This window comes from Erithacus rubecula, assembly GCF_903797595.1.
Source record: "Erithacus rubecula genome assembly, chromosome: 1".
NCBI lineage: Eukaryota > Metazoa > Chordata > Aves > Passeriformes > Muscicapidae > Erithacus > Erithacus rubecula.
The window spans coordinates 1,545,384-1,556,954 of NC_136658.1; positions in this window are offsets into that span (position 1 = coordinate 1,545,384).

Sequence of the window (11,571 nt, forward strand, 5' to 3'; positions counted from 1 at the left end):
ATCAGCAGAATCCCAGGGATGGACAGAGGAACTGCTGTGTGTGGGAACCTTCAAAATGAACTCAGCAGGACCCCAGGGGGATGTGAGGGACACAGAAATGGTGTTAAAGGTGTTAAAACCTTCAAGCTGATCTCAGCCTTCTCCATCCCCTCCCCTGCCAGCACACCTGATGCTCCAGTAAAACCTCAGTGAATCAGTGCTCCCTACAAGCAGGCAGAGGATTATTTTTGGCACCCCAATCTGAGTGTCTGGAGCACTTGTGCATCCCTCTAATCTGCTTTTTTGGTTATCCTGGTTGCCACAAGCAGACCCAGCTGGCTCACACGGGCTGTTCCTGCCTCAGCACTTTGCAGGATGCCCTCAGTGGGAGGTCACTTGTCAGTCAAAATTAAATTCCAGTGACTCAGAACTACACACCAGAGACTGAAGAAGGTCAAACAAAATTTATCCTTTACAGCTTAACTCCAAGTGTCTTTTCCTGCCAAAAAACTCAGATATGTTTATATGGCCCAGATCTCCAGCCCCAGTTGTTTATTTACAGATACCAGCAGTGCCACAGGCAATTACCCTTAAACATCCTACAGCAATGTTAGATAAATAGAAACAATTGTGTCTGTGGGTATTTTTTCCCAACATTTTAAGTATTCCTTAAATGCTTTTAAAACCTTTTTACTCAATGAGGCCCTAGAAAAAGATGAGATTTCTCCAATTTGAATAAGGAAGTTCTGCAGTCAATTAAGGAGAGAGCTGAGGACTAACTGACCTTTGGGCAATGTAATCAATATCCTGTTCTTAAAATAACAACTCACTGTCCTGGAACAGAGGCCAAGTTAGTGCCTTCTGTCCTTTGATTCTATGAATATTTTAGGGAAGAACTCATTGCTAGGTTTTTATCTGGGAATTTCTCCTGTAGCTATGGGCAAATGACATTTCTAATGTTTCTGCAGTATCACTGGCCAAAATATAATTTTTTAATTGTGGGGGTTTTCCTAGAGATTCCTTTATTTTTGCTTTTAATTCCTAACAGTAAAGTTTGTTGGCAGAAAAGCTTAAGAAGGTAACTTTGATACTAAAAACTTAGAATGTATTTATTATTATGATGGATATTTACACTAACTCATACTTGTCTGTCACAAATCTTAAAGAGAAAATTTAATTCAAGCAATCTTTTATAGTTTTATCTTTTATATACAAAGGGTAAAAGAGGAGAGAACCTCTATAAAGAATTTATCCCTGCTGTCATTCAACCCAAAGAGAGTTTTCTGTTGCTGAAAACAGGGAAAACAAATAAACCTGGATGAATAGTGCAGTGATCCAATAAGATTTTGGAGATTAGATGAGGATTTCACTGAGTCACTTGTATATTGAAGTTAGGAAACATTGTGTAATGAATATTAAGGGTTATGTATTGATTCTGTATTATGTTTGATTTCAAAGGAAATAAAAATAAATCTAAAGTTTGAAATCACAATCTTCTCCAGCAATTGGATAAACTACAGCACTGAGGAATTATTTTCTTAACTGAAGGAAAAACTAAAAAAATAAATTTAAAAAAATCTTTCTCTGATTGCTGAGAAACTTAGGAGAGCTCCATTAATTCAATTTGAGGTATTTAGGTATAAAGGGAAAAGTAAAGACACAAAGAACACCAGATATTCCAAACATTTTAGCCAATTAACAGATAATTAATATCCTGTAATTCCAAAAAGTGATCATTGCACTTCCACACCATTTGTTATCTTGTAGCCCATAGAAAAACGTTGCAGTTTAAAGGAGATTAGAACAGAGGATGATCATGAATCCATTAATGAAAATTTGCTACGAGAATTTGATCTTGAACACTTTTTCCACTGTTGGATCATTAACATTTTTGCTCCATTGATCCACATCTAAAAATTTATAATTCTCTTTTATATATATACTTGACAAAGGAAGGACTTAGTGAAATATTTCTATTTTTTTAGTATAGAACTTGTTTGAAAGGGGCAATTATTTGTTTTAAAGGTTATTTGAACCTGGAGTTCACAGAGCATGGAAATACTACAGCAAATTAGTTAATGATGCTGGCTCCTTGCCAGGAAATACTGCTGTAAAATGAACAGGAAAAGGGCTGGATCCTGTCTCTCTAGACTCCATAGAATATTGTTTCTGAGGAATGCTGAAAGTAGCTTTTCAACAAATTTCAGGAATGGCAAGAGTGTTCAGACTTCATACTTGTAATTCTGAATTTGCAACTATCAGACTGAAAAGCTTTTAGATTGTTTTAATTCAGTTTCTTGTCTAAATATTAGTTTTCACAGTGAATTGCTTTTTCCTCTTCTGTGTTATTTTCAGCTTTCTGTTGCTAAAGAAGGTATTTGAATGGAGGATGATTGTGGACCCCTTTTCAGGGAACACACTTTGGTATTATTTGCATCTGATTTATTCTTCATAGAAGAAAAAGAAATTAATCAATATCTTTATCTCTCAACTGTAGGACTATGAGTAAAAAAACCCCCCAAAGCTTTCTATCCACTGTCACCCCTTATGAGTCTAAATCCATTCTAATATGAAAAAAAAGAACAAAATTACAGTTTTGTTTTTGAGAACATTTAAATCCATGTGTCTAGGAATTATGCCTTCCTAAGTTTCAAACTTTAAAGTAGACTTTAAATTTTGAAAAAATATTATTTTAGGACTTTTCTCCAATTGTAAAAATATTAAATGAGGGTAATAAGTCAGCAACTTTTCTGTTACCTGAGGCTGACCCTACTGCTGCCCATTTACAACTCTTGTTTTACTGTGCTCATACATTCCAGTAACCTTGGTCCTTTAATTAAATTTTTTTTTCTCCAATAAATAATCTTTCTCTGACTGCAAAGACTTGGAACATCCCCCTTCATGGTGATTCTGCTTTTTTTTTTTTTTTTTTTGGCTTATGAACTTCTGCACCGTGTAACACAAAAGACATTTGCTTTCTAAGAAGAAAAAAGAGATTGATGAATTGTAGTGAGAATATCCTTATGAGGCAAAGTGCATTCCAAACATTTTTCCCATGACAAAAAAAGCTGAATTTTCATGCATAGACTCTGTATACACAGCATATATACACAGGATAATCCTGAATATATCTTTGAGGACATAAATTTCACTCATGACCTGATCTCTCCCTGTGTTCAAAAATTCTATTGCAGCAGAAAACTTCAAAGGTATTGAGAGTTCCAGTTAACAACATAATTCCAAATGGAGACATTTCAGCCATCAAGGCATGTTACTTCTGATAAGAAGATATTAGGGATGATAGAATAGGAAACAATCCATCACCAAGACTCACTGAGCTCTGCCCTGCACTTTTATAATATACACAATACAGTTTTGCAAATAGCCCTTAAGACAGAACTACAGTATTTTTCCTTTAAAAATTAATAAAAATCCCTTCCCAAAATAGATTGTGGTCTCTCTATTCTTTTCATCTAGCAATAAAAATTCAATTTTATATTTTGCACATTTTTTATGTTTAAAATTGATTGAAAAATTCTCTGATTAGAAAAATAAACTTTCCGTTTCCTTCCTTGATTTACTACATTATTTATCTTGCTGCTGTTTCTATCTTTTTTTCTCAGTGTGACAAAAATCTGAAACTGAGTTGTTCCCTTGTGAAAAGGGAGTGGATATCAGGATCCCAAATCAGGGAGAGGTTAAACCTTTATGGGAGATGGAAATCATTTCAACCAGCCACTCCCTAACATGGTACTTGTAAAAAACTTGAACATTAAGATGGAAAAGAGGGAAGAAAATCCCAAAACTAACCTCAAAACAAACTAAAAAAAACCCCTTGAAACAAAACACAACCCAAAACCCAGATTTGAAGGAAAGCCAACTCTCTTCATCTTTAATTATTAGGTACAAGGCCTAAAAGGCAAATTTCAGATCCCACTGAAGTTCAGGAGGATGTTTGTTATCAACAGCAGACCATTATTTCTCTAGCTCTGGTTAACCAGAAATATTAGAAAATAAAATTACATCAGGTTTATTTAAGGAAAATCGTGTCGAGGTATTTTTTTTTAAAAGATTCTATTCTTCCTTCATCACATCCCCTCTTCTTTTTGATGTCCTTGTTGATGGCTTTCTCATGTAGAAACTCAAGTATTTCCAGCCAAATAAACAACCTCAACAGGAGTTCTTTGAAGGGAATATTTGTATATACAACATAATAAAATATAGAACACCAACCACAAAGATATTGCAGTAAATGCAGTGGGGTGTCACTGCTGTCAGTGCTGGACATGGGACATTGCTGCAAGGAATTTCAGGCTGAAGAATGGTAGGAAAAAGAAGGAAAAAGCCCAAGGAAGTTCTCTCTTTGCTCCTGCCCTTGAGATTGACACAGCCAGCTCCTTCCAGCCATAATTCCTTCAGCAACTCATTCTCAGTGTCTCAGGACTTTGAACAACCTCTCTGACTCGTGTGTTTGTGCATATATGTATATTCTAATATTATTTATATTTATATTCATATTTATATTTATATTTACATTCACTGGGAAAAGCATGTTTTGCAGAGAAGAGGATGAGCAATGGAGCAGAGTGACATGTGGGAAAGCAGATGGAGAACCAGTGGCATCTGCCAGGATAACTGTGATTGAAAATATCCCCGATAGTTTGACAGAACTGACTGGCAGCAGGGCTATTTCAGGGTACTACACACTGTGGTATTTTTGCTGTTTTGTACCTTGAATATGGCAGGTTGTTTGTACATTTCAAATTCTTGTTTTCACAGTCCTGACTAGGAACATATGAAGAAGCTGAGAATAGGCAGGACAGAAAATATTTGGCCACAGAAATTCTGTATATGAGAATTACTTATTTTCCTTTTCATATATGTGCAGTCAGCTCCAGTGGCTGAGTTTATATTTTGGCTTCAAATGCCAAGTTTAACTTGGCTCTACAACCAAGGATTTTGGTTTACCAGAGGTTAATAGCAGCTTTTCATTAAAGTTGCCCATATAAAGACACTTGAATGAAAAGTTTAGGATGTTTGACATAGTTTTCTGGTATTTCTTTTGGTTGCAAAATGGAGAACATTAATATTAATGCTGAAATGTTTGAGAAAACAAGAATGTAAAATACCAGACATGGTCCAGGTGTTCACATAACTTTCAGACTGAGTTTCCTTTCCTTGCATCTCTTCTAGGCGGAAGAATTCATAAATCTCTGGATGACACATCTGTAGAAGTCTGCTCACCTGAAAAGAGTGAGTCTTCCTAAGCAGACAATTTTAGGAGGTGACCTAAAAGAAATTTTTTTATAAAGAGTTTGTCACTTCAGATCAAGCCTTAAGTGTCATTCTGCCTCACCTCTGTCTAGATGCTCACACTTGTGCAAGATCTGCATCTGCACTGCCAAATCAAAAATAAAAATGAACAAATGGGTGGAACTGATGAGATTCATGAAAAAAAAATGTGACAAATGCTATTACAACCCCTATTTCCTATCAGTAAAAAATCAGCCAGCTAGGGAGGTTTCTGCAGAAAAATGAAGAGATTCTTGAAAAACAATAATTTTTCCATGCTCTTTGCCTGCCTGAACACTTTCACCTTTCTTCCCCAACTTAAATTAAGACAGAAGAATATGGATTATATCAGATATCCAGGATTTAGTCTGAGTCTTTCCAGCAATAATCTTGTGGCGTTATCAAATAACGTGCAAAGGTATTTTTTGTGGGAGGATATTAAACTTTCTTTAAAATATAGTTATCAGCTCAAGGAGCTCATGATATTAGAAGTAAAAGGTCAGCCAAAAGATAAGGATCTCTTATGCCTGTGGATCACTGGTATTAACACAAACTCCCTAATTGTCTCTGCTTTTCAAATAACAACAAGTCAGCTCCATATAATTTCCTGCTGTTTTCAAAGTCAATGTTTGGCATCACTTGACAGAGAGCCCTTAATCATATAAAGAAAATGTTAATTAGCAATTTCTTTTTGATACTTATGATGCTAGAAATGAGCAAAAAAGAGGCATAATTTTTCTTTTCCTTTCCTTTCCTTTCCTTTCCTTTCCTTTCCTTTCCTTTCCTTTCCTTTCCTTTCCTTTCCTTTCCTTTCCTTCCTTCCTTTCCTTTCCTTTCCTTTCCTTTCCTTTCTTTCCGTTCCTTTCCTTTCCTTTCCTTTCCTCTTTCCTTTCCTTTCCTTGCCTTTCCTTTTCCTTTTCCTTTCCTTCCTTTCCTTTCCTTTCCTTTTCCTTTCCCTTTCCGTTTTTCCATTTTTCCTTTCCTTTTTCCTTTCCTTTTCTGCTTTTTCCTTTCCGTTCCTAGTTTTCCTTTCCTTTCCTTTTTCCTTTGCCTTTCCTTTTTTCCTTTCCTTTCCTTTTCCTTTCCTTTCCTTTTTCCTTGCCTTTCCTTTTCCTTGCCCTTCCTTTTCCTTTCCTTTCCTTTTTCCTTTCCTTTCCTCTTTCCTTTCCTTTTTCCTTTCCTTTCCTTTTTCCTTTCCTTTCCTTTTTCCTTTCCTTTCCTTTTTCCTTTCCTTTCCTTTTTCCTTTCCTTTCCTTTTTTCTTTCCTTTCCTTTTTCCTTTCCTTTTCTTTTTCTTTTTCCTTTCCTTTTTCCTTTCCTTTCTTTTTCCTTTCCTTCCTTTCCTTTTTTTTCCTTTTTCCTTTCTTTTCCTTTTTTCCTTTTCCTTTTCCTTTTCCTCCTTTCTTCCTTTTTCCTTTCCTTTTTCCTTCCTTTCCTTTTTCTCTTTTTTCCTCCTTTCCTTTCCTTTTCCCTTTTTCCTTTTTTTCCTTTCCTTTCCTTTTTCTTTTCCTTCCTTTCCTTTTCCTTTCCTTTCCTTTTTCCTTTCCTTTCCTTTTTCCTTTCCTTTCCTCTTTCCTTTCCTTTCCTCTTTCCTTTCCTTTCCTCTTTCCTTTCCTTTCCTCTTTCCTTTCCTTTCCTCTTTCCTTTCCTTTCCTCTTTCCTTCCTTTTCCTTTCCTTTCCTTTCCTTTCCTTTCCTTTCCTTTCCTTTCCTTTCCTTTCCTTTTCTTTTCCTTTCCTTTCCTTCCTTTCCTTTTCCTTTTCCTTTCCTTTCCTTTCCTTTCCTTTCCTTTCCTTTCCTTTCCTTTCCTTTCCTCCTTTCCTTTCCTTTCCTTTCCTTTCTTTCCTTTCCTTTCCTTTCCTTTCCTTTCCTTTCCTTTCCTTCTTTCCTTTCCTTTCCTTTCCTTTCCTTTCCTTTCCCTCTGAAAAAAGACAAGTAAAGTAACAAACAAGAACTGAAATAATTGTAGTAATTTGAAGAAGGAAAAGAGAGGGGGAAAAAAAAATTCACAAGGCTTCCTCAACAGTACAACATACATTGATTTTTCCCTGTTTCCTCTCTCCTCTTTCATATTCTCTTGGATAAGTTTCTTTCTGGTTTTGAATTAAGCAAATTCTCATTCAGAGACCAAGTTCTTCAGACTGAAATCCGCTTTGGAATTATTATTCTATGCTAATAACACTGAGAGACCACAGCCATACAGTGTTGTCAAATTTTTCTCACTTTATTCCTAAAAAAAAAATATCATTTTAACCCACATGTGAAGATCTGTCCTAAATTGCATCCTAGAAAATATTTTGATGTCAGAAGTATTATACTTCTTTATCAAACAGAAAAGAGATGTTCAGGTGGCTCAGCTACTTCTTCTCTCAGTGTTATCACATTAATTGTCCTATAATGAAAGCAGTGGATAAATTACAATTAAAATTGCAAGGGGAATGTGTGGATTATGAGAAATGTGAAATATACTGGAGAATCAAATTAATTTTTGGAAGAAAGGAGAGAATTTGGGTCCACAGCAGTAAAGCTGGGCAGGTTTGGAGGAGGGGAATTTGCATGAGAGGACAATTCCCTCCCTTGTTCTGCACCAGGGCTGGTGACCAACAGTGAGCTCCACACCAGGACTGACGTCAGGGAAAGGACAAACTGACCCAACAGTGTCCACAGGGGCTTGGGAATATGGGACAGAGGGCAATCTGGAAAGGAGAAGTGCCACTGGGAATTCAAAGGCCTTTCAAAAAAAAAAAAAAAACCAGAAACCAACCAAAAATCAAAAAAACTCAAACCAAAAAATAAACAAATAAAAACAAAAACAAACAAACAAAAGCAAACAAAAAAACCCCACCCCCTAAAAACTGGAAAAAGATTTGTGTACAACATAAAAAGCCTGAACTAGTCCACTGAAAGCAACTTGGGTCTTCCAATTAACTCCAGCAGGCATTTCATGGATCCTATTTGTGATCATTAGGAATGAAAAACAGGAGTCTTATGATTCGTCCCTAATTACCCCAAATATTCATTTAATGAAATCCTGACTGGAGGGGAGTGGGTGAAGCTCTGCCATCAACTTGCAAGAAGCCAGGAATGCTGCCAGGATTACACAAAACAGAATTAATTGAGGAACATTCTGCTCTTACTTTCAGCACAGGTAGCAAATCTGAATTTAATGATCACAAAAGATGTGGCAACGACTGAGGAATAATCAAAACTATCTAAAAAAATCTAGATGTCCAGTTATTATTAATTTTAGAAAAATAATTAAATTTGGAAGAGTCACAGCAAGCAACCATAGGAAAACGGTTTTTATTCAGCTCTTAGGCCAGCAGAATGTTTTGCCAAGGTTTGTAGCAGCTCATGAGAACTAAAGGCAGTGCAGAGGTATTTTTCTGCTCACAGCCTGAGCCATCAGAAAAGGATCAATACTTTTGGAAATCAGCTTTTGTTTTGCCAATTACTATTGATTTTGAACTTGGCTGTATCTCTCATGCTGCTTGCACAGTGCAAAGGAATAGAAATAAATAAAGAGAAATAAATAAATACATAAACTGGGACTGTGCTCTGCCACCTGTCCCACAGACAAATCTGCAGGTTTGGGTATTGTGGTCCCATGTCTGATCAGCCTTTGACAATTAAAACAAACACCTGGACCCCACAACAGCCAGAGTGTTATCTGAGGGTGTTTAAAGACAAAATAAAGTCTGGATTTATTCATGTAGGCATTTAAACCCATTCATTGCAGGGTGGGGAGACAGAAAACTTCAATATCAGGGCAGGCTACGAGACCCTCCCCAGCTGTTTCCTCACTGATAGGAGAACAGACCTGAACTGGATGTTTTAAAGTATTTTTAGGTGAACAAAACTACTACTTTTCCTTAGGAAGTAAAAAAAATATGTTTTAGTTCCCTTAAAATGAAAAAATATTTTCTTACTTCACCCTTCACTTTTAAATGGGGAAGAATATTTTTCTGTCAGATATTCCTCATAAAACAGACTTCTCTCATCAGTGGTGATCTCCTGCATTCAGAAAGGTTTCATATAACTTAAAATCATTGCTTTTAATCTCAGATGAGTTTAGATGAGCATAGCATTGATTAATGTGACTGTAAAATAGTCCCAGATATTTTTGCAAGGTTCCTCTTCCTTTTCTGAAAATGCTGTCTCCATCAGGCATATACGAGATTTTAGAGACTGCCATGAAATTCATGTAAGGAAAAAAATATTAGAGGCAGATATTTAGGGAGCAAACCAGGCCTGAACATATGCATTGATTTGAGGATTTCTTCAGTAAGCCACTTTTGACAAATAATTCATTTTTCCATTTACATTATTTAAGCTCATGGACTATTTCTTACTACAATTAAGTAATAAATTATTAAAGTATATTCATACATTCTCAAAAACATGAAGCATCACTATGGCTTTCCTCTTGTCTCTGCTTTACACCTCAATTCATTTTCTGGTGCTGGCTTTTGTAATTGTCATATTTCATTTATCACACTTTTTAAAATTTACAACTCATGGAATTAAAATATTCTGCTGTGCCTCTTCAAATTGCTCGTGGAGAGGGAAGTCCTCGTGCTTAACAAATACAATTCTGCATTTGTTTGTTTGCAAAATCTCTTTGCACCATATTACCTCAAACGAAGCCAGTGATATATTATATAAACTTGTTTTACAGGCTGAGCTTTTGCTGTTCCACCCTGGTGGGAGTTAATGTGCAGAAGTTTCCTGGAAGGCAGTGCCCATTTGGGATCCCCTTCCAGGGAATGGACACTCAGGGGACACACACAGCTCATGACCTCATGCTATACTCAGACCAATTCTGATCATTCTGTCTTCATTTTGAAATAAATAAATGGATATCCTACAGTTACAGCATCTCAACCTGCCCTTTGTCATGGCTCCAGGCAGAGGAATATTTCAGATAATGCAATCAACGCCAAGAAAAAAAATTTCCTTGTGAGGCAAAGCAGCTCATTGAGACCATGAGAAGGTCAGGCCATTTTCCTGGCCTAGGAAGATCCTTGTCCTGCGAATTTCAGTGTAATCTGCACATTCCATCACATCTCTGATGGAAGTATTTGGGGTGTACACACAGCAGAGGCACAGGAGGAGATAACCAGCTCCTCATATCTGCAAATTCCTCAGCCTGGCCTTGCTCCAGCTCTTTGTTATCTTGAAAGAATCCTGACTTGCCTATTGCTGAGGTGGCAAAGGTCATTTCTGTAGATCAAGCTGGTTTCCTTTGTGCTGGGATATCCTGCAGAATGCTGTTTGTTAATTGATAATTACACTTCCTTTCAAATTTGTCAGGCACTGATATTTAAGTCTTACAGACACATCAGGGTAAAGAAGAAATTAAACTAAGCAAAAATGCATTCAGGCAGTTATATTTAGATAAAATCAAAGTGTCTGAAGACTTGAAGAAGCCTTAGGCTCAACACACTTGTTAAAAGAAGCTTAAACTGTGTATATTCACAGTAATAAATGCAGTTTTAATGGCCTGTAGGCACTTTTTAATATTTCCTACTGTGTCTCATTTAATTAATTGATTAAGTGATGAAAATAGCTACAGGAACATCCTCATTGTTCAACTTTAAAAAATATTTATTCACATAAAGAGACTTCTCTCCAGTCCTGATGACTTCAGAAAAGACCTGACTTCCTAATTTCTCACAATGTTGAATAGAGGGGATTTAGAGATTAGTCACAGAAAAATCACTCCAAGGACAGAATGAAGAGGAGAAATCTCTAGAAATCAGGTTCCTCTTGGTCTGGCTGTGGAAATTGGCAGGAATGGCAGCAGGTATTGTACCCATCTATAAATATCTCTGTCTATGGAATGGAACTGTCTCTTGGTCTTGTAATGCTTATTGCTCTGGATCATTCTGATTTTCAAAGAGGAAAACTGAAGAGAAGAGTTGGTTTAGCTTTTAAAAAATTTATTTTTAAAAAGCACTCTTCAGAATTCCTCAAAATGCCTGAGAACAAAGAGGAGACTGAAGAGAATGTCTTGTTATCCAAATAACACCATCAAAATTACATTGTTGGCACATTCTCAGTTAAAAGCCAAACCCTGCATTATTTGATTCAAAACAAGATTCACACCTTGTGGTGCTTCTGGCCCAGACATGAGAAAACTGATAATGATTTTTAGATCTCTGAACCAAAGTTACTTCAAGTGCCACTTCAGTATTGGACCACAATGTAGAAAAACACTATACCTTGTGGAGGTTAAACCTCATGGAGGACTGAACAGCTCTCAAATATTCCCTTTTAGTTCTGGCTTTCTTATATAGCAA